The following is a 26,371-nucleotide window of genomic DNA, read 5'->3' on the forward strand; positions in this document are numbered from 1 at the left end:
ATTTTCATTCAGTTATAAGAAAGAGAGAACAAACTTTCAAAGGCCAGTTAACAGACGAGAGTGAATCCACGTGGACTTGGGACTGCCAGGGAGGACCAATGACTATGGGCCATTGTTGCAGCAGCAGCCTGACTTTGGTCCCATCCGTGAGGTTGCCTGTGTGTCCGGTAGTCTGACAACTGGCCTGCCTCCAACAGAAGCACTTCTTGTAAAAAAGTCCTGCAGCCCCATTAGCATGATACAAGAGGAACAGGGACAAAATCTGCACATCTACTGGATAGCTACTATCAAAATACACCAAGTGGTGGCGAGGAGGTAGACGATTCAGAACTCTCCTGCACTGCTGGTGGGAAGGAGAAACGATGCACCACTGTGGGAAACAGAGCACGGTTTCCTCCCAGAGTCAAATATGGAATTAGCACATGACCCCCAACTCCAACTCTGGATGTGTGTCAGGAGAATCAAAAGCAGGACCTCAAAGAGGCATCTCTACTCCATGTTCATAGCCACTTTGTTCACGATGGCTTCCACAAAGGTGAAGGCTACAGGTGAAAGGAGAAACACAACGTGGCCTGTGTTTACAAGGAGGATTGCTCAGCCTACCAAGTAGGGAAATGGCGACCCAGCCAAGACATGGCTGAACTGTGAAACGTCACGCTAAGTGAAATAAGCCACTCACAAAAGGACGAGCACTGTGTGACTCCACCCACGTGAGACGCCTGGAGTAGTTACGTGTGTAGACAGGGGTAAGATGGAGGTTGCCAGGACCAGAGAGAAGGAAGAATGGGAAGTGATTGCTCACGGGGCATCGAGTTTCCTGCTTTGTAAGATGCAAAGTGCTGAAGATTGTTGCACAACAGTGTGATTGTGCTTCATGCTGTACACTTAAGGCAGTAGGATGGTTGAGTTGCATGTGTACTTTACCACAAAATTATATTTTAAAGGATAAAATATAGCCTGAATTATACGTATGGAAATAAGCTCCCTTCAGTTTCATCATGCTATGGATAAAATGGTAGCAGTAAGGAGAAGTGGGTTGCCCTGTGTTGCCATTGCTACGTAACATCTCCTTGACTGAGGACCGCTGCAGGGATGAGTAGGATGGACTCGCTGGGACTGATTCCAAGCCAGGAGCATAGTGAAGGCACGCTTGCAACACAGCCAGGATCAATACTGCTTGCACTTAGCCTCTTCCCTTCCTGTCACCTTCCCTCCCATCTGACTTTCTGTCTTCCTGCCTCTTTTGTGTCTAATTAGTTTCGTCATGTTATTCAGGAACCATCACAGGAACCCTGCATGCCTTCCCTACGTCCCAGGAGACTCTATCTTCCCCTAACTTCTGACTTCTCATCAAGGTCAAGTTCACCAAACAAATCGTGCCCCAGGTTTGAAGGAAATTGGTAGCAGAAAGTGGAAGCCAAAGTTAGGAATCTAAAACAGGAAAACAAGTAATTCAGGTGCGAAAGCAAAGTCAAAATCAGGAAACCATGGCACAATTCAGTTGTGCCAAGATAAATACAAAAATAAATCAATAAATAAGGAAATAAACTCCCAGCAGGAGGGGAAATTTAGTTCCCCAACCTCAGGTTCCAAAATGGCACCAGAGCCCAATTTCCCTGGATATAGAGAGATACAAGCATTGCTGTCAGATGGTAGAACTCAAAAGATTACTGTGAGTGCCCCTACCCAATGGAGAGCTGAAGAGCCCCACGCTCATGCTGCCACTACCAGGAGAGAGTCAGAGTGGAGCACTGTCCACTTAAAATAGGCACTGTCCTGCAAGGCACACCACAGGGTCCTGCCACAGGACAGTGCCCACAGACCCTGTGTGTCCTCCACACCCAAGTCAGTATGAACTCCAACACACTGCACCTGATTCCCTCAAGAATGGCATCTTCCACTTCAGTTTTGTTCAGGTCCAAGCAGGAAGCTACGATTGCAAATAAGTGGTCATGCCGCCCATCCAACGAGCCCGCTTGGCTTCCTTCTCTTCTTTCAGTCTTTGCTGAAAGAAAGGAATAAAAATATTATATTGCAGCTGCTGTTCTCAAATGGATTCATTTGTGATATTTCATACATTGCTGTTTTTTCAAGTCTTAGGGATTCAGATAATAGACGTCTTAATGGTACCAGTTTTTTATGTACTAGCTTCTGTTTTTAGAATAACATTACTTCTCTTCAGAAAATAAGGTGTGCTCATTGTTTTGAAATTGCATAATATAGATAAGTAAAAGAAGAAATAGAAAATCATCTGCCATCCAGAAATTATTGCTGTTAACATTTGTTCTAAATCTTTACAGACTTATTTTCCATGCACATACAAGCATTTAATAAATACACAAAAAGAGATCCCCATTTTTGTAAACAATTTTCCTCAGCCATTAAAGTATTAAGCTTCTGCATTATCTTCTATTCTTATTGTCTGTCCACAGGTTTGTATTTGGTCTTGAAATTAATTTCTGTGTACCACTGCCTACTTTTTGATCATTGATTGTTAGTTACAGTAAGAAAGCATGTCTGATGTAACCAATGCTGGCAGATTCAAGTCCTTCTTTCCATATTCTTTGCTCATACAAATATATGCCAACATATGCATGCACCTATTTTTATCTTGTACCATAAATTTTTCTCACTTATTTTTCCCTTAAGCATTCTTCAGACCTCTTTCTTATTTAATACAGACTATTTCAATCTGCGTAATTGCTGCAAAATATTCAATATGAATGTCATTGGTGGACATTTGGTTTCTAATCCATTTCTGAAAATAAGGATATACTTTCTATGCCAGCCAGTGGCTCCTGCTGGGGAGAAGAAGGGAGGCCCCCCTGGATCCCATTTTTTTCATCGACAAACATTTATTAAGCCCCAAATGTGTGCCAGCACTGTAAAGGTAAATGCTACCCAGTAAACTCAAAAGAACTCACTGTCTGACTGGCAGGATATGAGCAGAAATGTGAATAACCACAGGTGGCATGATGGTTATTACGGGGCATCAAATTTGGGGTCATCGAATGTAGGGGGAACTTAGGGTTTTCATAGAAGGAGTAGAAAAGATGGTCTCGCACTCCAGGGTTGAGGAGGTTGGAGGTGGGAGTAACAGGAAAGCCTTCAGGAGGAGCGGGTCAGGCCCGGAGTTGGAGGAAGACTGACAGCCTCCTAGGACAGAGCATTTCTGCACATGCAGAGAGGCAAGAGACACAAGAAAGCACAGCACATTCTGGAAACCGTGAGGCAACCTCGCTGACTCAACTAAAAAGGATAGGAGAGCATAGGGGAAATGAGAAGGCAATCAGATCATAAAGTATTTTGTGGACCACATTAGAAAGCCAAAACATTATTGGAAGTCCACAGAGAATCACTGATGAGTTTTGAAATCAGGAGGGATGGACATTTAGCTCCCTGTGCGGCACTGGAAAGTCCATCATTCTGACGGCGCTGTGGAAAGTGGACTGGAGGAAGGCACACCCAGAGGAGTCGGGTGGGTTATCACAGCATTCCCAATTTCTGGGAACACGTCTGGAGAAGCAGTTTGCAGCCATGTGACCATTAGTTAAGTTTTGAATGTGTTGGATTCAGAAGTATATTGATGCACAGGCAGGCAAGGCAGACAGACCATTGGAAACGTGGATCTGAAGTTCAGGGGGAAATTCACCCTGAGACAGATACAGATACAAATGCAGAATCACAGTCAAGCACAATTGAAGTTGCGGACCAGATCATTCTTGCTGTGCACTATTGGTTGTCCAACAGTGTACTGGGTCTCTACCTTATAGATTTCAGTGGTTTCTACCACCAAGGTGTGAGAACAAAAGATTATCTCCAGACATTGCCAAGTGACTCCTGTGGAACCAAAATCTTCCCCCACTGAGAAACATCCATGTGACACAGACATAGACACACCTAGTTACCAACTCATGTTGGTATAAAGAATATAAAATGAGTCTCAGCTTTTGGGGTTGTACACAACAGCTCCTGCAAAACTGTCAGCAGCCCTTTGATCTAGCAGGTGGCAGAGGCTGACTAATTATTCACTAACTGACTGTCCAATGAGTGAATAAATCAAAGCTAAAACTATGAGTGCAGATACAATATTATCTAAAAAAAAAAAAACAGAGATGGAAAAGCAAAAAGGTGAAGAACCTTAAGGAACACAAGGAGATAAAGAAGGACAAACAGATGAGGCTGAGTGTGAGTGTGCAGAGACAGAAAGGTCCAGGAGACAGCAGTATCCATCAGCCATGGAGCATACCCAATATGGTGGAGCACGGCCAATAGCACTAATGCCATAGAGGTTTGGGTGGGTTGCTTAGGAGATCTGTAGTGACTGTGCTCACAGGATGGCTAAGGCATCCCACAGCTATTTTGTAGTGCAATTCTGCCACTAATCTATCAAGAGATAGACTGTACCTCCTGTCCCCTAGAATTTGGCTGGCCTTGTGACCAGTTTTGACCAAGAGAATCAGGAGAAAGCTATGTGGTGCCACTTCCTTGGTTTGTCCTAAGACATCTTCAGATTTTGCCTTTGCACTTGGAAGTTTCCCTCAGAACCCAAACACTATGCTGTAAAAAGTCCAGGTCACCTTGGGGAGACTATGTGGATGAGAACCAAGACACTCCAGCCAAAGCCCCAGTGACCCTCCTCACCAACACACACCAACTCTCGGCCATGTGAACAAGCCACCATGGCTGTTCCAACTTCGTTGAGCCTACAGATTATGCAACCCAGCCAATGCCGACAGCAGCAGACCCTGTCCCCCACAGAGTTGTGAGGGATTTGGGGTGGCTGTCACTGCTTCTGGTCCTTAAGTTTTGGCATGGTTTGCTGTGCAGCAGTAGGTAACAGAGTGAACTTCTGAGACGACTTTCATTGGTTGGACAGAAAGCAAGTGGATCTAGACTTGAGAAAAGTATCACTGGGAAAAAAGAAACAGATGCTGACTACAGACAACTCTTTCCAAAAGCTAGACTGTAGAGGAAAGGGGCAAACCTAGAGGGGAATGTAGAGTTAGGGAAACAAAAATGTAGGATACAAAAGTGTTCTGAAAAAGTCGAGAAGAAAAAGTCAAGAACTTCAGAGTGATTGAAAGATCATCATTATGCCTACGCAATTTACCTTCATTTCTCTGAACGTGAAGGACTGAGGGACAACTTAGTTGAGGAAGTGATGGGGCTTATGGTTAAAAAAATAAATAATCTACCAATTTTCTTGCCATTTTCTACAAAGGTTGTGACACAAAGTATCCATTTCATAAATGTCAAATAGAAGAAAATGTAAATGTATTTTCAAATGTCACTAAAACCAGGAAGATGCCCTATTGCTTTGAACTGTTGTCTGCCTCTCTGGCAGGGAGAAATCAAATTTTCTCAAAGTGATTTCTCTAAGTTTGTACTAACTGTCTGTAACAGCACAGGAACACAGGGGTCAAGCATCAACCACACAAAGAGATGGCAAATGCTCAGGAAACAAGGAAATAAAAGAAGCAGAAAGCCAGAAAATCCAAGATGTAAAGCAAATGAAGACTTCCAAAGAAGATGGATACTTAAACAAGATTCTCCATGACACATGTCACACCATGACCGATTTATAAGAGCCCAGAGGAAGAAAAAAAGATCAGAATGGAGAAAAAGATCAGTCCCTAAAACAGAACAGTAATTGCTCTATTTTTACCTAAATGTTATAGAAGAAAAAACTTCCAAAGCAGTTTTATGTATACAAAGAAAACAATCAGCATGTTTTTAAAGTAAATGTTTTCAAAAGCTGCTTTTAAAAGCATGTTGGTTGAATGTGTTCTTACTTAACAGATTGTTCTGCCTCCCAAAGACTCGTGATAGGGAGTCAACCCTGCAGCCATGGAGATGAAAGACCACAACATTTACCAGGTTCAACTTTCATGCCCATCACTAAGGTATCCTGGCACGATAAGACTTTTTTTTGTTTTTTACTACCCCAAAATGTCAATCACAGCAAACGAATATTTAGTGATCAGATCAGTGCACTGTGAATCTATGAACTTAACCCTGCGGCTTTCTTGCTGCTAGGACATTGCAGCCACAGGCAGTCCAGTGACCAGCTGTCTAAAGCTGGCTTGTCCTGCTGGTCTGTGGAATGTCTAGGACACTTGCAGAGTGAAGGTGGAAGGGGATTAAGAAAGCAGAAGGTAATGTGTGTAATGACTTTTTTAAGTGACCTATTCAAATCCTTTTGCACTCCATGAGTCCATCAATTTAGGGGTTACGAGCACAGTCACAATCCATCCAGTATCCAGGGAAGTCTAGAAAGGTATTGAAACACATCTGCAATTTGTGACAAGTTATGCCACTAATGCCTTGGACTGGAGAATGGTTAAGGTAGTTGCTCACAAGAAGTGAGCCTGGCTTTCCAGACAGGGCAAGCCCACCACAATAGGAAGCCAATGTTAAGTGGAGACAGTTTCTAGTCCAAGCTCAGCTACTAACTGCTAGGTTGCAACTGTCATTTAACCGCTCTTGCTGACGTTTCCTGAACTCCAAGATCAAAGGATTGGACTGGGTTACAGCTAAGGAACATCAGCTTCTCTAACATATGGGCTACTTCTCATTGGTCCAAAGTTAATACAAATTACAGTTTTGAGATTTTAAAATAATGAATCCCAAAGAAGAGCCCAATGCTATCGGCTTTCAAAGGCTCTGTGACTTTTTCTCAAAACCAATCTACTCATTCAATTTTTTAAAAATCCTAACCTTTGGCTTTAACTCTATGTAATCAAAGTCCAAGTTTGCGTGTTTTTATACACAAACTGCATAGGAACTACACATATGCTCAATCTCTCATTTAGGCTCCACTTTAGGTTGACAATTCTCAACTATATGGGAGACCTTACAGGAATGGAGATAAAAGTCCTCACCAGATAGATGTTCATAAAGATTAAATTGCACCAGGCACAGTAGCGCATGCCTGTAATCCCAGAGGATCAGGAGGCTGAGGCAGGCGGATCGTGAGTTCAAAGACAGCCTCATCAAAAGAGAGGCGCTAAGCAACTCAGTGAGACCCTGTCTCTAAATAAGATACAAAATAGGGCTGGGGATGTGGCTCAGCAGACGAGTGCCCCAGAGTTCAATCCCTCATACCAAAAAAAAAAAAAGAGAGGAATAAATTGCATGCAGACTAGAGATAATACTAAATCAGCCAACATATGTATCAAAATGGCATGACCCCAAGGATTTGATCCTGGACATCAAAATTTGGTGAAATAAAACTTTTGAATAATGATGTTTTTAATTGTACTAATATTTCAACTCCCTCTACCTTATTTTACCTTCTTGGCAGGTCTGACTCTGACCTAGACCCACTGCACTGACCCCACTGGCAGCCAGAAGAAGTGGTTGAAGGATGGAGCTATTCAAGCCAAGAGCTGAGCTGTGCTTGAGCAGGGGCCCCCAAGGCCCCAGCCCTCTGAAGGGCACACTCTGTGCTGTTGGCCTGGTAGCATCGCTAGCTACAGTTCTGCTACTCATCATTTGTTTACTATGCTTTGCTTTTGTTGTCACAAAAAGTCCCACGAATCAGACATGATCATCTCCATGCAACCACTTTCCCAAGAGCACAAAGCCTTTGTGAATGGCAGGACTGGAATCAAGCCCTCATCTCAACAAGATATCAGTGCCCAAGACACAGGGTGTCCCAGGGCAACTAGGAAGTTTGAATGCATTCAAATTTGATTTTGCAGAAATTTTTAAAATTTTAATTGCACTCCAGGGTCATTTCATGTGCTCTTGGAGGAGGCCTCCTGTATTTTACATGGGTTAGTGCAAGGACCTGTGGGCGTAGTCTAGAGATCATGAGAACCCATACTCGGAGTTACACCAGCAATGTTACACTGGATTGGATCAGCTTAGACCCGTTCACCTCGCCTTATTCCACTTTCCCAGATTGGATGAATTGGGGTGAATCCATAATTAGAAAAGGAAAATTCGTCAAAGGACACGTCCAATCAGATGGTTGCTTATTGATAAATTACACATGGCATTTTTTTAAGGCTACCCAAATGGCCCACAATGGTTTAGCAAAATAGATAGATAGGTAGATAGAGAGAGATCCTAATCCTTCTTATCTCCTAAGCAATAAAACAAAGAACAGAGTCTCTTCATTTCCAGGAGCACCAGCCCTACAGTGAAAGGGTGTTTCTATGTTGATTTTGAACAGTGCCTGCCACACAGAAGAGCCTCTGGTGACATCGTTGGGCCTGGGAATACAGCACAGTATGCATGACTCTGGCATTGGAGTCATGTTAATGAAGGAACTCGGGAAGACCTCACAGGAAACATCTCTCTGACCTTCTCTGCCTTCCTGTCTCTTTCCTTTCTCTGGAAGTGAGCCATAGAAAACAGAACTCCTCTTTCTGAGGTGGGTCATAAAACCCAAAACACCTCTCCCGCTTCCTCCTTCTCCCTTGAAGGCCCTCATTCCAGAGGGTCCTGCCCTTTACCCAGGAGAAAGGAGTGCTGAACAGAGGGTCCCCACGCAGCCTGCCGACTTTGGCTCACACCCTTTGTGTCCGACTGCACCCCTACACCACTGTCCATTCTTCATTGGACCCTGAGCAGGAAAACAGTTTTCCTGGGTCTGTGGGTTCTTCTGAAGGGTCCTGTGGTGTCTAAAACATAAACGAAATACATCCGCTAAGCTTCTCTCCTGCTAACCTTTCTTTGGCTGTGGGGCTCTGGGCCCTGACCCTTACAAGGAGTGAGGAAAGGAAGTGGCACCACACCTTTCTGCCCCCACAAGATAGAACCATTGGGAAACGGAACCACATGATTCATTTTATGTCACTCTCAAGAAAGGACTGGAACAAGTTATCCCAGATCAATGTGAGTCTGTGACTGCAAACCAGCGTTAGGCCCACGTGCTCCCAGCTTCTCTGCTGTTGTGACCCAAACATCGACTCCATGAATCTGGTGCCCTACCCCTAACCCTGACCCATTTAAATGGGTCGGTCCCTGCTCTTGGTCCTGTCTTCTGACAGAGAAAAGGCTTCCTCTGGCTTCCATCCTTTTCCTCTCCCAGGCTCTGTGAGCTGTCTGGCGGCCCAGCCCATCCTGCTCGTAATTGGCTGGGAGAACCCCAATTTAGCACCTCCTCCTCCCGACTGCTTTTCACCGCTCACTTTTCTTCCCCCACTTTCCTTTCATTTCTCCAGGTGAGGGTGGCAGTTGCCGAGGAAGTGCCACTCCTCCTTCCAGAATTAAGGGCACTTCAGGGAAGTGGTTTCCGGAAGGGAAGCGGCTCCAGGCTGGCTAATCCCACTGGCAGTGGTGCCTGGGGAAGCCCTGCTTTGTGTACAGAGAGCCCCTCCCTCTGTTGCAGGGAGACAGAAGGAACCATCGACTTGGCATCCAAGACCAAGCTGTGGAATCTTGTCTATTTTTGGTGGAGTTTTCAGGGCCTCTAAACCGCATTTACTAATTCCTTTATCTGTCGTTCTTTCCAAGCAAATAAAACATTTTCTCTTTACTATCTATAACCCAAACGGACCCCAAACCTACAGTCAGGATAACCCCCTCACCACAACCTCCTCTCCCCCCACATCCCCTCCCGACATCCCAGACCCGGAGTCTGTTTTCTACACATCAAATTTCTGGACCCACAACAAAACTTCTCTTAGGGAATTTCAAGAGCTCCCCCTGTCAGCAGGGGCCAGATAATTCGTGACTTTTACCCATATGCTTAAGATATATATGATGTCACCACTCACATTATACATGGCACAGGAGTAAATTTCCCTTATTCATACAACAAACCATTATGCCCAAAGCTGGTTGCTCATGAGAATCACCTGGAAGCATTAGCCTCCTAATGCCCGAGACTCCCACCACCAAGGTATCCTGACCCACCTGTCAGGAGGGGGCCCAGGCACAGATATTTCTCAGAAGCACCCATGGACTCTAATGTGTAACCCCGCCTGAGTTCACGCTCCAAATGAAGTCATTTCATGAGATGATCATGATTAATTAGCACCACCAGGTTTTCACTTGAAGAAAGAACTTAATTAAGAAGGTCAAGGGCATAAATTTCAGGGTCCCTCTAAATTCAGACTGCTTCCTTTATTCCCTTGCTAGAGTTGTGCAAACACTGAAAGATGGAACAAGTTCAGCTCTAAACATCATAGAGCCAGAAAGGTCTCTCCCCTGCCCAACTGTGGAGCATAGTGTTTGGTCCCAAGGAGGCATCCAATAGCCAGCTGTAGAACAGAGGGGTTTTGCGCGTAGAGGCACATTCTGTCGAAGTAGTTCTGGCATGAGTGGGACGTGGGCATCCTTGGTCATTAACTCATTCAGACTCAAGAGCATTCACCTGCCCATTACCAAGCTGGGCCTGTCCCCCCGTCACCTCCCCGCTAACTAAATCCTGAAGTCAACCACCTTCCACAGCTCCAAGTTCCTTGTTTTGACCTGCTCTGGGTGAAATGTGCTCCCCATCCCAGGCAGGTCTGGCCTGATGAAGAGGATGCTGAAACCAGTTTGGCTATTTTACCAGAGAATAACGAAACTGACAGTCTTTCCGTTTTCAAAAGCTATCAAAGAGAAATGTTCTTTTTGTCTCCACTGTCACCACACACCGCACTGGAGACAAGGGCTGCCCTCCTGCAGTGTCTCAGCAGGGGAAAGAGGTGTGTCTCCGCAGGGGAGTGCTGCCTCTCCCCCATGGCCTCTACCCGCAAGAGAGTCACTGTTCACAGAGGCCATGGAGCAGTCTGAAATTCCACGAGAGACGGCACGCCCCAGCTAAACACCTCCGCACTGACCATCCAGACTCCCGCGGCTGCGGGATAACGTCCTCTCTATTTTAAAACCTGCTTGGCAGATGGGTGAACGTAACCCTCAAGAGGCCCATCGCCTATCTTTCAAGTTGTTCTTTTTTCTTGAAGCCAATAAAACCAACCTATAGAGTTATGAATTTCCATTTCATTTTAGGGAAGGAAAGAAAACCAGAATCGACAAGTCAGGAATTATGTCCATGGTGCACCTGATACCAAGAGACTTGTATCTATGAGAAAAGTTTAAGAAAAGGAAAAAAAAATTGGCAGGGGGAAGGGCAGGCATCAGATCTGAACTATAGTGTTGTGAACCAGTGAGTGAAAATATACAGGATAATTTCAAGCTTTTTTATTGAGAAGCATTTGGATTTATTATACAAGAGAAAAATTATATGGCTTGATTTTACTAAACTCACAGAGTTGATGGTATATTTGGTTGTTACTGCATAGATGTTTCTGGATCAAGTCCGCTATTGTATTAGGGTAACCTAATTATAATATAGCATCATTACACAATAATTTCAGGTCAAATTTAAATAAATACTGACATAGTTTTTCATGATAAATAGCTTTAGAATCTTTCTCATTGGTTATTTCAAGTCATGAAGTTATTATTCAATAAACTGTCATTATCGGTGTATCAAGTAGAAAAAATGCATTTACATAATATAGTACATTAAGATAATTTTGTTACTATCATGTCAGCGGAGTGAAAGAACAAGTATCCTAAAAACATAAATGAAACTCCCAAAATGCTCTCAAAAGGGAGCTTGTGCCAAAAAAAGAATCAATTTCACTAATTAGACCCAAGACTTTATGATTGATTATAATGTTCTAAACTTGACAGTGAACACAGGAAAAATCTGCAGACATGTGAAAAGTTTAACTCATTCAATGATTCCACAAGCATATATGAATGTGGATTCTGTACCAAATTCTGTGTTAAGAGAAGTCTGCTTTAAAATGGAAATTGCCACATACAAATGATAAGTACGTGAAGGGATAGGCTGATTAACCTGATGTACTCGTTCTGAAATGTATACATGTATCAAAATATGGTTTTGTATCTCAAAAATGTATATAATTATTTGCCAATTAAAGTTAAATATCAATTATTTGTGGACAGACGCCATCCCTGCCCTACTGGAACTCACAATGGGGTGAGTTGACAATGTCCTTATGGTGGTATGATAAGGACTCCATCAAACATAGACGCAAAGAGCTGAGAGAGTACAGGGGAGAAAGCTCTCACCTCCTGAAGTCAGGGGAGGCTTCTCAGAGGAGGCGGCAGTGCGCTGGGTCTTAAAGGATACTAAAGCACTGCTGGGAAGGACACATCACCATCCAGGGTTAGGGAGCCAGCAGGTAGGGGAGGGCTGAAAACAAGCAGAGGCAACAGTCCTACTCTTTTGAGGAAAAACAACAGGAGAGATGGAATCATCTAGGCTGTTGGAGAAAACAAAAGATGAGTGATTGAGCCCAGAAGGAAGCATGAGTCACTGCTGAGAATGAAACCCGACAGAAGCTTCCTTTTCCTTCTGACATTAACTGGTAGCATCTTCAAAGAGGTTCCAAATCCCCCTCTATGATTTGCATAATAGAAAGCAGCAGAGCAGAATGGGAGAAAATCTTTGCCACCTCAGATAAAGTATTAATCTCCAGGATATAGAAAGAACTCAAATACTTAACACCAAAAAAACAAATAACCCAATCAATTAGTGGGCAAAGAAACTGAACAGACACTTCACAGAAGAAGAAATACCATTGATCAACAAATATATGAAAAAAATGGCCAACTCTCTAGCAATTAGAGAAATGCAAATTAAAACTACACTGAGATTCCACCTCACTCCAGTCAGAATGGCAATTATCAAGAATACAAGTAGAATCAGCCTCTGGCACAGGAGTCTCTGTGTTTCTCCTTTGCTAGCAAAGCAATAAACCTTCTTTCTCCTTTTTTTTCTAAAAAAAAGGAACAAAATAGAGGTAACAATAAATGTTGGCAAGTATGTGGGGAAAAATGTACGTTCATACATTGCTGGTGGGACTGCAAAATGGTGCAACCACTCTGGAAAACAGTATGGAGATTCCTCAGAAAACTTGAAATGGAACCACCTTTGGATTTAGTTATTCCATTCCTTGGTTTGTACGCAAAGGACTTAAAATCAGCATACTATAGTGATGCAGTCACATCAATGTTTATAGCAGCTCACAATAGTTCACAATAGCTAAACTACGGAACCAACCTAAGTGCCCTTCAACAGATGAATGGTTAAAGAAAATGTGGTATATATACACCATGGAATATTACTCAACCATAAGAAGAATAAAATGATGACATTTGTCAGTAAGTAGATGGAACTGGAGAATATCATGCTAAGTGAAATAAGCCAATTCCAAAAAACCAAAGGCAGAATGTTCTCTCTGATATGTGGAGGATAACACGCAATAAGGGTGGGGTTAGGGAAGAATAGAAGTAATTTGGATTAGACAAGGGGAAATGAAGGGAAGGGAGAAGGATGGGAACAAGAAAGACAGTAGAATGAATCAGACATTATTTTCCTATGTTCATATATGAACACACAACCAGTATAACTCCACATCATGTACAATCAAAAGAATGGGAAGTGGAGGAACTTTAGATTATGTAGAAGGAAATGAGAGGGAGGGCAGGTATAAAACATGGTGGAATGAGACAGACATCACTACCCTCTGTACATGTATGATTACACGAATGGTGAGAATCTGCATCGTGCACAACCATAGAAACGAAATGATGTACCCCTTTGTATACAATGCATCAAAATGCAGTCTGTAAAAATTAAAAAAATAAACCATTAAAAAAAAAGAATGGGAAGGTATACCCCATGTATATAATATATCAAAATACATTCTATTGTCATGTATAACTAAAAAGAAAAATAAATTTTTAAATAAAATTTTTAAAATTGAATAAAAAAGAAAAAAAAAAAAAAAAAGAAAGCAGTGGAACCAGGCCCTGTCTAGGGAAGTTCTTTCTCAAGGTGACTTCCAAAGGCACACCCTCGCATCTCAGGCCTGAGACCTCATTTCTAGGCACATAGATTGGGTACTCAAAGAGTCTTGGAAATGTGCAGCCTAGAATCTGTCTTAACCATCCCGAATTACCAAAAAAAGTTTACAGGTTTGAAAAACTGTAAAGTTCCCAAACCACCCTGAGTGTGCTTTTTGCCCCGAGAGACCATGAATTTCTACACCTCATTAAGGCAACATGCAAAAGTCAAAGGACTCAAAAAGTCAATGGATGCAAAACTTTTTTAAATCTTGAAATAGCAACATGTACCCTTACATACCATGCAAAAATTATTAAGAAAATACATTTTTTGTAAATTCACCAGTGTATAGCTTTGACACTTTTTTTAGGTCTTTTTATCCCCCAATTAAGAGATGCTAATGCAAAGTCACAGATACAGTTCCTTACCGTTAAAACACGGGTGACACTCTGCTTCCAGAGCTGTCTCCTACCAACCCTAAACATCACAGCAATATGTACGGCTTCTGGCCTGGCCACAACCAGCTCTTCCAGAATGGTCTTCTAACTCCTACTCATCACCCAACAGGCTCTCAGAGGAAGAGTCCCCTGGAGGGTCAGAAGGCCACCTGTACCTCTCTCATGCACGTGTCATATTCTCCATGTCCACACTACTAGAAGTCCCCCTATACTGTCCAGCCTGTTCTTCCAGAGTCTGCCCTCAGGTCTCCCCTGCATTCCAAAGCCTCATGTTGTTAGGGTAATACTGTTTACATTCTATACCGGTTAGCCATGCCTCTTAATCATGATTATCAGCCAATCAAGGCACTGCAACTTCTGATGTTTGTTTAATTCTATACACTGCCCAACAATAAGCTTGAAGTCAACAGAGATACTGAAATAACTTCTTTGATCAGTGAGTGAGAAACTTTAAACCACATCTCAAGAGAAAGCCAAGAAACCACCGCTCTGAATATATTGCTCAAGTCAAGAAATTCAGTCTTACTTTGTCTAAACAACTTTGTGTGCACAATTAACTGCCAGCGTTGTGACTAATCGTGACTAATTGCCAGATAGGCTAATTGTGACCCAGAGGAGCCATTCTCTCCCCAGCAAAGAACAAGCAGCCTATCTCGTATGCAAATAGCAAATGATGTCCATAAATTACTTGTGCTCACAGGTTGAACACCCACATAAACCAAGGTAATTTATTCTCTGTGGCTAAACATCTTGATCACCCTCAAGGCGAAGATATGATGGGGAAACGTAGCCAAGTACTTTGCAAAGAGATCTCTCACCTAAGATCTCTTCTCAGCAAGATATAGAAAAGGCAAGACATTTAAGGCTGGGATTGTTGACTTCAGGATTTAATCCTTGGGATTCAAGGTCCAACAATTCAAATCCTATCAGGTTGTCCAAGGAAACTGGGGGCTTATGCTGCTAATATCCCGCTATTCGACATCACAAGAGAGAAATGAACTGGCAGTCGACAGGTTAACAGGAAGGAAGGCATTCAAGTTTCTTACATGCACAGGGCTTGTCAGGAAGGTGAACACCTGAGAACTCTGGGAGACTTAGAAGTTTATGTCTGCTCTTCTTAGGAGAGAGGGAAGGGAGGATGTAGGCAATTTTAGAGGAGGAATATATGGTTTTTAAGGAAGAAGAATGGGCCCAAAGAACAGATGAAGGCCTGGGACAGAATTCCACTAGGATCTGGGCGTGGTGTTGGGGATAGACTTACTTCCTGCCGTGGCTGAAGGGATACAAGGGAAGGCATTTCAACAACTGATTATTTTCTGGAGGTAGATAAGGAAACTTAGAGAAAGCCTCCCCTGCATTAGCCACTCCCCAAGTACTCTCAGGTTGAAGTACTTTTGGGGGGGTATCATCTTCTGAGCCCCAACATTAAGACACAATCTCTTCTGGTACTGGGGATTGAACAGAGGGGCCCGTGCACACTAAGTTCATGCTGTGCCGCTGAGATACACCCCGACCCCAAGATATTTTTTAAATCAACCTCTGTGGATTGATGAGAAGCTGCCTCTGTTCTAATTATGAATGGTAATAAGGGTGTCTAGGCACAAAGACCTCTCCTCTAAGGGGGTTGCAAAGGCACCAGGAAATAGAACCCTCTGGTCTTCCCTGTCAGCATGTCAGAGCAGGAATGCTGTGTCGACACATGACCTCAGGACAGACCCTAAGCTCATCACATCAGTGCTTCTCGTTAGTTACATTTGGATTGCTGCTTCCCCCATGGCATGCTGGGTACCACCTTATTTCAGCGGCGGCCCATCACAAGGTATCTCTTGGGGAGAGTTACTTTCTGGGAAGATTTCCACACATGGCTGACGGCATTTCATTTTGTGTTTGGCAGGCACAGCTATGACTCTCTTGAGGTTTCACAGCAAACTGCAAATCTTCCAGCCTTTGTGGCTGAATTTCAGTCCCTTTGGGCAAGACAGAAGTGCCTTCACAGATCTTCTTGGGGGTCCTGACCTCCGAAGGAAGCTCACTGAGAGCCAGCATTAAGCAGCAGGAACAAAGCAAAGCCTGACGCTAGTCTACAACTGAACACCGACCCTCAGTTTCTGGAAAGAAAGTCCATTCTATTTCTTGGAGATTGCCTAGCATTGCTCAGCAGGAAAATCAAGAAGTCTTTTCCATGATGGTTTCCACCAGGAAGCAGCTTCAGCTGGCAGGCCTGTAACAGGAACACTCCAGCCCCTACTACGCAAACAGTGCATCCATCCAAGGTGAGCATGTGGCCGTGCACAAATCCCCAACAACCCAGGCATGCTGGAAAGGCAAGAGTGGACAATGGGCCTCATATAGGCAGGAGACTTCACCCGGAAAACCCAGTTGTAGCTCCACTCCGACCTGTGTGTGAGCTTTTATGGGGCCAGGTGCTGGGCTGCGTACTCCAAATAGAATAGCTAAGGAAAACGGACATCAACAAATATTAATTGTAAGGTGGAAAATTGTTTTATGCAACTCTCAGAAAAATAAAATGCTGCTGCTGTATGAGACTACATTGATTTTAAGATGCATTCATGGATATGAAAATACAAAAGAAGTACATCTCAAAATCAGTGCAAAATGATCATTCCTGCCTTCGTTGGGGCAGATAACAAACAAATAGCATATAAATAAATGTGTAATTTTAAGTAGAATATAATTTAAAATTGTAGAATATGACATTATAAAATAAAATAAGCTATAAGCTTTACTTGGGCCTCTGCTTGGAGTTATTAATGTTTTATGCTTACATTCCCAAGTGAACTCATACCTAAATTATAGAGTTCCGTACTTTGGGCCTTGAAGCCTTGTATATACAACCTATCCCAAGTGGCATAACAGAAAAGGGCAATTTTAGCGTCAGACAGACCTACATTGTGCGATGTCAGAGCCTCTGCTTCCTTAGTTATATGTCAGAAATTAAACTACCAACCTAACAGCCTGGTAGTGATTTAAATGTTTCTAAACCCCTGGATCCTCGTAGGCATCTAATAAACAAAAGATGTAACCACCACTTTTAATTTGCAAAAGAGTTGTGGCTCTGATGAGAGGCAATATCAGAGCAGGGGACAAGTCCCAAGGGACAGTTTGAACAATATGCAAATTCTAGTCCAGAGCTGTTCAGAAGTCTTGCTCTTTGGTTTCTACATTCCAAGGAGAGAGCGACCCAACTGTCATCAGCTCCCTTCTACACATTGTTCACGGTTTCCAGCTCTGAGAACATCTTACTGAAGCCCAGCGGGATCAAACCACTCGTCGTTCAATGCCTTGAACCGACCATGCTGTGCGTATAAAAATGGTCACTGGGTTCAGCAGGAGGAGAAGCTGCCATGCTTCATCCATTCTGAGCTGTACTGTTTTTGTTTTTGGTTTTTTTTTTTTTTTTTCACTTTTGCCACATTGAAAGAGGGTCCTCTTCTACTCAGGGTCCTCTAGAGTTGCATGGGTCATGATGGGTCATTGCCAGCACTTGTCAGAGCCACTGTAGACCTCCATAAGACAGTCAACAATCCACGGCAGGTCCACTCGAGGAAGGAATAGGTGTCCCTGGTTGTTTTCTAAAAGTCTGCACTGGCACCTTCCAGAAAAATCCAGAAAACTCCAGTTTTGCAACTGGCATAACGGCATCAGAGAGCTGGAAGGAAACCTCTGAAGAGGTCAGATCCTAAATACGAAGACGTCTTCAAAATTTCTAAACAAATTCACGCATTTATCTTGGGATGGATGCACAGGAGGGATGTAATATTTTTTAAATCTATGTTTAAATTTAAAAGAGCTTTTTCAGTTAAAGTAAAATAAGATTCTAAGAAGTAATGCACACTAGTTTAATTGACAGCTGTTTCTCTTAGTGGTGAACTGCACAGTAGCATATCTTTCATCTGATGAGGGCTTAGGTCAGATGAAATACAGTTTATGAGCCCTTAAGATCAAAGAAAACTTCTAGGAGGTAGAATTTCAGGCAAGACTTGAAGAAGGGTAAGATTCAAAAAGGTAGAGCATAATAACATATGTGGAAAATCAGCCCCAAGCTTGGAGTTTAGAATTCAAGAGAGTTTGTCTCATACTGCACTTGTGAGGGAAAATGATGATTAATCTCCGAAAGGCAGCTGGAGGTTGAAGGTGACTGTCAATTGTAGGTAGCATCCCTTGCAGGCATTAGGGAGTCATTAAAGAATAAATTGATGGAAGTTCAAGGAGGTTACATGGGTAGTTGGATGCAAGGAGGATTGGAGTGGGAAGAGAGAAAGGAACCATGCTGGACATGAGAAAGACAAGACTCAGTAAATGGGTAGAAGCAGTGGTCACCCATGCCACCCAAAAATGAGCAAGCAAACAAACTGAGCCAAATGAGCCAGGTCCCCTTTCCACATCTATTTGACTAAGCTACTCCTACATAGAAATCCTGGTTGAAGAAGGAATGAGAAGGAACAAATAGAACAAGCCTGACCCAAACACACACACACACACACACACACACACACACACACACAAACACACACACAACGGTGGAATTTGACAATAGTCAGTAGCGGAAGGAGACATGGCGGTCACAGATGATTCTCTTTTGTACAACTTAGACAAACTGAAGAAGCATGCAAACAAACAGAAACAAAGCATCAAGAGGAAAGTGCATTTTGGAGACGAGATGACTTAAGAAATGTAAATAAAACACTGATTCTTTACCATTTGCTCTTTCCATACTGAAAACATGAAGCCCACTATAACTGTATGCGAGACCCAAACCATCCAGTATCTTTTTCTTTATTCCTCCATAATTTGAAAAATGCATAATAAAAAGAAGATGAAGGAGTCAATCATATATGGATGCCATGATTGTTTGACTGCCCACTCGAAAAAAATAAATAATGATTCTAAAAGTTTCAAATGGAGTAGTATGGCTTGTGGGTTTTGTCACCATTTTCATGAATTGGAATTGTGCAGTGCAAGCTAAGAAAGATGCACAGGTTTTCTAGAAGCTTCATCTGTTAAAACACAAAGAGAAGGGAGGAGAAATCCAGAGGAGGACATAGAAAGTTGATGCATTTAAAATAAAGCAAACACTGAAAACAGCACCCCAGTTCTGCAGGTCTACACTGGAGGAAGAGAGATGCTGCATGCTTGCTAAGTGCAAGCATGGATGTTACAGAACCTTTAATGGAGAAAGTGTAAGAATTAGCGATGAGAGAGGGATACTGAAGGAAAGACAATCTCAGAAACATCCTTTCTCCTTCCCTTCCTGTCTTCCCTGTGACTCTTCCATGTATCTCTGTAGAAATAGTGCTTCCTGACTTAGAAAATTGCTCTTCTGACTCTTGCACATACTGGAGATAGTGTGGTCTGTGATACACCACCGGCCACAGTGACCCCATTTTCCCCACGAATAATGTGAGGTGGGTGCAGCAGTCATCTTGCAGGGAATGTCCAGCTCCAAAACACAATGAACCCAAGCAAGGGATCTTAGCTCCCAAAACTTACTGCATGCATTAAGTAACAGCAATGTTACTTAACATGGATACTATGTGCAGCATCTTACAATGTGGCATATGAAACATGTGGAAAATTATATCACTTGACACGTCTGAAATGTGGTGGATCAGTTGAACATGGTAGCTTGTTAACATCTCTGTTAGCATCTCTTCTTTTCTCCATAGAAACAAATTTCCATTCCAGATGCCCACATGATGAACAAACAGTGCTCCCTGGACCATACTCATTCTCTGTGTACAAAGCTAAAATGCTTCTTAAAATTCTCCTCCCAGGCTCAGGACCTCTGAATGAAAATATGGACACCAAATTTTAGGTGCAATCATAGTTTCCTATGGTAAGTCTCTCTGACATCGGCCTTTGTTGTTGCTGCTCAGCCTGGTTTCACAAGTTGAACCTCTCTAATTCAAAAATCTGAAATGAAAAATGCTCCAAAATTCTAAAGAGCATTTTGGATGTGAGAGACCCGGCAAGTAGAAAATTCCACCACCTGCTGTAATGTGACAGGTCATAGTCAAAATGCAGGTGCACTAAAATACTAATAGAATTTCCTTCTATGTGTAGAAGGTAGACACAAATCACAAGTGAACTTCGTATCTAAACTTGGGTCTTATCCCCAAGATATCTCATTATGCAAATGTTCCAAAATCCAAGACATTCTGATCCTAAATATTTCAGATAAGGGATATTCGATCTGTAAGTTTCATGTTGAACCTTTCCAGATCATATTGCCTAGCTTGGTTGTGCCAGCTTTTCCTTGTTTAAAACCAAATGACAAAATTACATCACATGTAACTCAGGAAAACAACACTTTTTAAATTAGAACCCTGTTTGTAATTATAATCTAAAGGTCAGTCAACAGCTTGGGATTGACCTCATCATTCCTTAATCACTTGTACTTTCAGAAATTCTAGACTGAATCAAATATATGACCAGTATTAACCAGAGAGAGAGAGGAAAAGAACCTAATTAATGTGATATTTCTTGCTTTCTGGAAGCAGCAGGGGCTAATGATCTTTACCTTTATGCTACCTTTTAATTGATATTATTCCACTTCAGAGGTGGGCATTCTAAGTAACAAAGTACAATCATTCACCAAATGTAAAGTAACAAAAATGCCAACTCTTATTTCCTCGTTTCGGGTTCTAAATTAGTTTATCAGGCATTTCTTTAGAAAGGAAATGTATTTTATTGCATACGTTACTGGTTGTATTAGTCAGACTTCTGTCACTATAAGGGAAATACAGAAGATAATTAACATATAAAGAGAAAAGGTCTATTTTGGCTTACGGTTTTGGCACACAGGTTCCAGTCCAAGGTCAGGTGCACCCATTGCTTTGGGTCTCTGGTGGGTGCGCTGGACAGCAATGGCAAGAAGTATCTGGTGAAGCAAACTGCTCATCTCATAGCCAGGAAGCAAAACAGAGAGAGGAAGGGCCTGAGGGTCCCATGACCCCTTCAAGGGCACACTCTCAATGACCTAAGGACCTTGCAGGAAGCCCCACCTCCTAAAGGTTCTACCACCTCCCAAGAATGCCACCCTGGGGAGCAAGCCTTTAACACAGAGACCTTTGGGGTCACTTATCCAAACCACAGCACTGCCCATACCTAGATTTGACCTCTGGTTTTGGAGACATCAAGGAGCAGTGGAAAAGGCCAAGGGCCTCCTCCAGCTGCATCCTCCTCCTGCTAAAACCCGCCCACAGACACATGGAGCCTGCTGAAAGCCAGATGTCAAGATCACTAAGGGAACATTTTGGGGGTTGTCTATGCTGTTAGCATGATGGTTCATTTTTGTTAAGCAGAGAAAGAAAAAAATTGATAGGTTCACCAATAAATAAAAATATTCTCATCTAACCTTGCATTTAGGTCTCTTTGCTTTTATGCTAAAAGATTAGGAAATCGTAACCTCTAAATCATGTTCCCTTCTGAGAGAAAAACTTAATGAGAAGAGGGAATCAAATGTCATTCAGTGTAAAATAAAATCCTAATATTAGGAATTGTTAGTAGTTTTACTCAGGAGACTTCTTCTAAAAGCAGCAAAGAATTACCCCAGCTTCTAACATCATCCCCTCAGAAGCACATTAATTAACCAGAAGCATATTAATAGAGGAATTTACCAACTTGAGATAGCTTGACTTCACAGACCCCCTGTAGTCTGATTTTTTTTAATCATAACTAAAAATCCACAAGAATAATTAAGACATTTTACAAACACCTGTGGTTGGTACCCATGCTTGTGCCAAGGGGTTTGGCACTAAAATGGGATGTGCTGATTTAAGAGGCAGAAAACTTTTTTGAGTTATAAGAATGGGATCAGATACAGCAAATCCATTTATCTGAAGCCAGACAGTAATTTCTGCAAAGTAGGTTTTAGCTGTCTTTGAAAAGCTTAAGAATAGATTCGGGGTCACATCAAAAGATGCATCCAGTCAGAAAAAGAATGATTTGATCATCTCACAAACAGAGCAGTTGGTGGCAGATCAGAGTTCAAGAGGAGGCCCAGGGGCTATTCTTTCTGCAACCCCAGCCTTCACCAACACCATGGTAAACTCAGAGTGCAGCGGTCTCTCCAACTTAGCCTCAGCTGTATTTCTGGGTCTTCATACTGTTCATTACATGAATGAAGCACAGCCCCATATTTGTCCTCATCCAGGAGCTAATTAGCTTTCTAAATCCCAAACTACCTACAGTTACAAATTATATTACAGTGACTCTGCTACCAACAAAACAGGATTTATTTATATCACCAAAGAAGACAAAGATAACCACTGACTGGTTAGTATTTTCTGTATTTTTCCTTTCTTAAGCACAGTAGCCTTTACAATAAAGGTCATTACTATCTACGGATATCAAATGACAGATCTCAGACACTGCAATTTCCCTCAACAGCAAAAGTGCTAAAATATTATTTCAGTTACCAAACATAAATTCCATTTACCAGGTATTTAAAGAATAAATTTATTTTATTGCTCACAAAGTTAAGTTATAGAAACTCTCAAGTGTTTTCTTCAGGGCTTCCTTGAGGTTGAATTTTCAATGCTTACTTCCTACCACAACCAACATCACAGCTTCCTACCAGAGCAGAACTGAAAGGACACCTGAGTAAAGCGAATGCATTTCCTACCACCTAGCAATTGCTGCATAATGCAATACCCAGTTCCTGCTCCTGAATTGCCAGCACCCTGGTTTTTCTATCAATTATTAATTGTTCCACTGAAAACAGTTAATATTGAACCATATATTTAGCTACCAAATAGACTGAAACAGCCAAATGAAATTCACAATTAACTACATAAATCAACTTTTACTGATTAAAGTGAATTCCAAGTTGGGATATAAATGTATCTAGGTATGAAAACATGAAAGCCAGGTTGAGGTAAGGATTGTAGCCCTTACCTGGTGATCCAGTGTTGGACATGAAACTAATCTGAACAATTTCTTTCTTTGGATTGTTTTAACTTTCAAATGTTACATAATCAAAATTATAGGATGGTTCCTGTTTCATAGGAACCAAAGGTAGCACAGAAAGACATTAAATATCAAACCTAGTACTATAATCCCCTTTTAAGGTGATAATTAAATTAATTTCATGTTTTAGATATGATTTTAAAACAAATGCTATGTATTTTTTTAAAAAGCACTTAGTATAGTTCCTTAATCTCACCAAAGGCAATCAATAAATATTGATCTGTTTTCTCTGGGATATGAAGAAAGTTATTCAAGAAAGTATAGGACAGGTCCTTTCCTGAAAGAGCGTAAAATCTAGCAAAGGACATAAAATGCAGTAGGCTGGGGTATAGCTCAGTGGTAGAGCAGTTGCCTAGCAAGTGCAAGGTCAGTCTAAACAAGCTAACAACACATACCGATTGTCAGGCCTTCAAGACATATTGGAATTCAGGATGCTCTGTCAAGCTCATGAGTCAAAATACGTAAAATATAGCCATAAAATATAACAAGATTTAAAAGATAAGAGCTTTTCATAAAATTCAGCTTTGAAATCAGCCTAAATCACTTAAATGAAGTAGACTCAGTAGCATCTCTAAAAATTATAGGGAAAAATTTTAAAGTGAAATAAGGTCTGTAAGAATTTCTTTTCATTTATAAAGAATGACAGAAAATAAGTCCCTGAGGTAAGTGTTCTGAATGTGAGCTAGAGCAGCCCATGATTTCTCTCTGCTTTTCCATGTTCTCCCCGCTCCCCTTCCCCAAAACAGAGTTGACAAGTGGATCTGTTCCAACAGAAAATTCTAGAAGGAGGTTCCCCTTTAAACCACCGCAGCATGCATCTCACTGGCAGTCCCTGAGCCAGGCCCACTCCACCTTCTGTGCCTGACTCTTCTCTTCCTCCTCTCTCTTCATCTCCCCACCCCCTTTCCCTGTCCTTCCTTCTGACCCTAAGACACAAAAGGAAAGTGACCTCTCACCCAAGTCTCAGGGTCCCCTCTCACATCGTCACTGCTTTTCTTGCCATTCTGAGCACTGTTTTAGAACAAACTGGGATCTCACAATCAATATCAAGGTGAGGCAGACCCAGGAAGGCTGCTGCTGGAACTGGTGTCTGCCAGACCACTAAACTCATTGCGTACTAATAACAAAGCACAGAAAAATAAAAATGGAAGGGGTTAATTCACCAAGGGACATGGAGCAATAGGAGAAAAATCTGTCACTTTTGTGACCCAGAAAACACAGAAACCCAAAAACAGCAGTCGCCTAGGAGAAAATGCAAGGCAATTACAACGAAAAGAACTAGAGTCGAAGGTAATTTTTCTCCAAGCTGTTATCCCCACTTGGGAATTACATTTCTCTATTTTTTTTTTAAAGAAAATTAATGAAATGGAAAACATGTTCAAATCAAAAAAGTTGGCCCTGTAGAAACTGTTCAAAATGGTAAGCACTCTATTTAGAGTTTATTTTTCCTAATTAGTTCTATTTGACTCTTGTAGAGACTAAACCTTATTAAAACCAGTTCAAAGTTCTTATTTCGATATTAAAATCGTAATCACTATATATGGGAAAGTAAGCCCTGAAGGGAAGGGAGTCCGTGGGCAATAATGGAGAGGGGAAAGGGCTTGGAGAACCCCTGCCCTTCCCTCCAAGCTGCTGCAGCGACCCAGTCCTCTGTGGGGATCCCCACCCTGTTCCCCAAAGGCACTTTCCTGACCTGTCTGAAACACCCTCACTCCTTCTGCCCTGCTCCAGGGACAAGGACGTTTTCATGTCCCTTCCTCTACAGAGTTCTTCCTGAATCTCATGGTTCCCTCTATGAAATTCTGTTGTCCTTTCCTCAATTCCAATAGTTTCCATAGGGAATAGTAATACATTTTAAAAATATAAAGTGCATTAGGATAAGTTTTTCAACAGAGGCTTTGAGTACTGTGGCTAGCAATTCATCTGACAAATTAGGTGCCCATTCAACATATCACGAATAATCAGTTTAAATCATCTATACAGAGTATAAGAAATCAAAAACGTTATCCCTTTTTGTTTAAAAAAGTTTCTTTTTCCCCCAGTCTCGTGTATTCTATTTTACTTTTTTCTTATTCTTTATTTTACAGACTGCATTTTGATTCACTGTACACAAATGGGGTACATTTTTTCACCTCTTTTTATCCATTTGAAGGCATTCTCTCTCCTGACATTATTGTTCTCACTCTTCTTGTTTTCATTTTCCTTTTAATCCGTTGCCATAGGAAGTGACCGCATTGTTTGTGGGTAAGCAATAGAAGGAAACACTGGTAAGGGCAACAGGCAGACTCCAGGGCTTGTGGCCCTTGTACAGTGGACGTAGCTTCCTCATTCTGCACTTCTGCCCTCCCCCTTAGTCTAGGCCAACTGGCATGAGGGTTACTCCATGACCAACACCCACATTTTTCTTGCAGGTGCTCTTTTATTATCATTTCACTGAGTGATTATCAAATAGGGTAGAATTGCAAACTTGGATTTGTGAATTATTCATAAAAGTCAATTTCAATATGCTGAACATGAAGTTACCATAGCTTGGAGCCATCAGCTAGGGTTTACAAATATTTTCCCTGCAGGGAATTGTTGCAATGGTATTTGTAGTACAGGAACGTCAAATTGGTCAAGTCCTATTATTAGTAATGGATCTAGAAAACACATGAAAGAGCACTATACCTACCAGTGACAGGCTTGGGTTTATCGGCCTTCCTTCTTTTCTTTTAAAGAAGAAATCCTCAGAATTCCAGTTACAAGATTTACAGCATTTCAGTCTCATACCCTATAAAATCTATGTGTGGAGGTTAATAAACAGAGATTAATCCAGAGATAGCACACATCGGTTTCTTCTTTCCTTTCAAGCACAATGTGGTGCAGGAAGCTCAGTCTGTACTGAGGAAGGGTTCCGGAACAGCTGGCCACTGGTGGAGGCGAGCTGCCATCCAGTGGCTGAAAGGAAAATACACCCAGAACCTCGCCAGACACTAAGCAAACAGAGGCAGCCTCCCGCCCACACTTCAGAGTCGGATTGATTCACACCGCCTCTCCTGCTGAGAAGACAGAATGGTGGGGGACCTTCCTGACAGCTTCACGGGATCAGGAGCAGAAC

At 42.1% G+C, this 26,371-nt stretch overlaps 1 protein-coding gene across 1 annotated transcript in view; it reads right to left on the reverse strand.

Moving 5' to 3' along the window:
• Positions 1-26,070, reverse strand: part of Dnah5 (dynein axonemal heavy chain 5) — a 236,976-nt gene extending 210,906 nt beyond the window's left edge. Inside the window, 2 exon segments of the mRNA XM_047556057.1 lie at positions 1,873-2,005; positions 25,946-26,070. The gene's annotated coding sequence lies outside the window, so the exon portion shown is untranslated.
• Positions 26,071-26,371: the final 301 nt, after the last annotated feature.

This window comes from Sciurus carolinensis, chromosome 6 (genome assembly GCF_902686445.1).
Source record: "Sciurus carolinensis chromosome 6, mSciCar1.2, whole genome shotgun sequence".
NCBI lineage: Eukaryota > Metazoa > Chordata > Mammalia > Rodentia > Sciuridae > Sciurus > Sciurus carolinensis.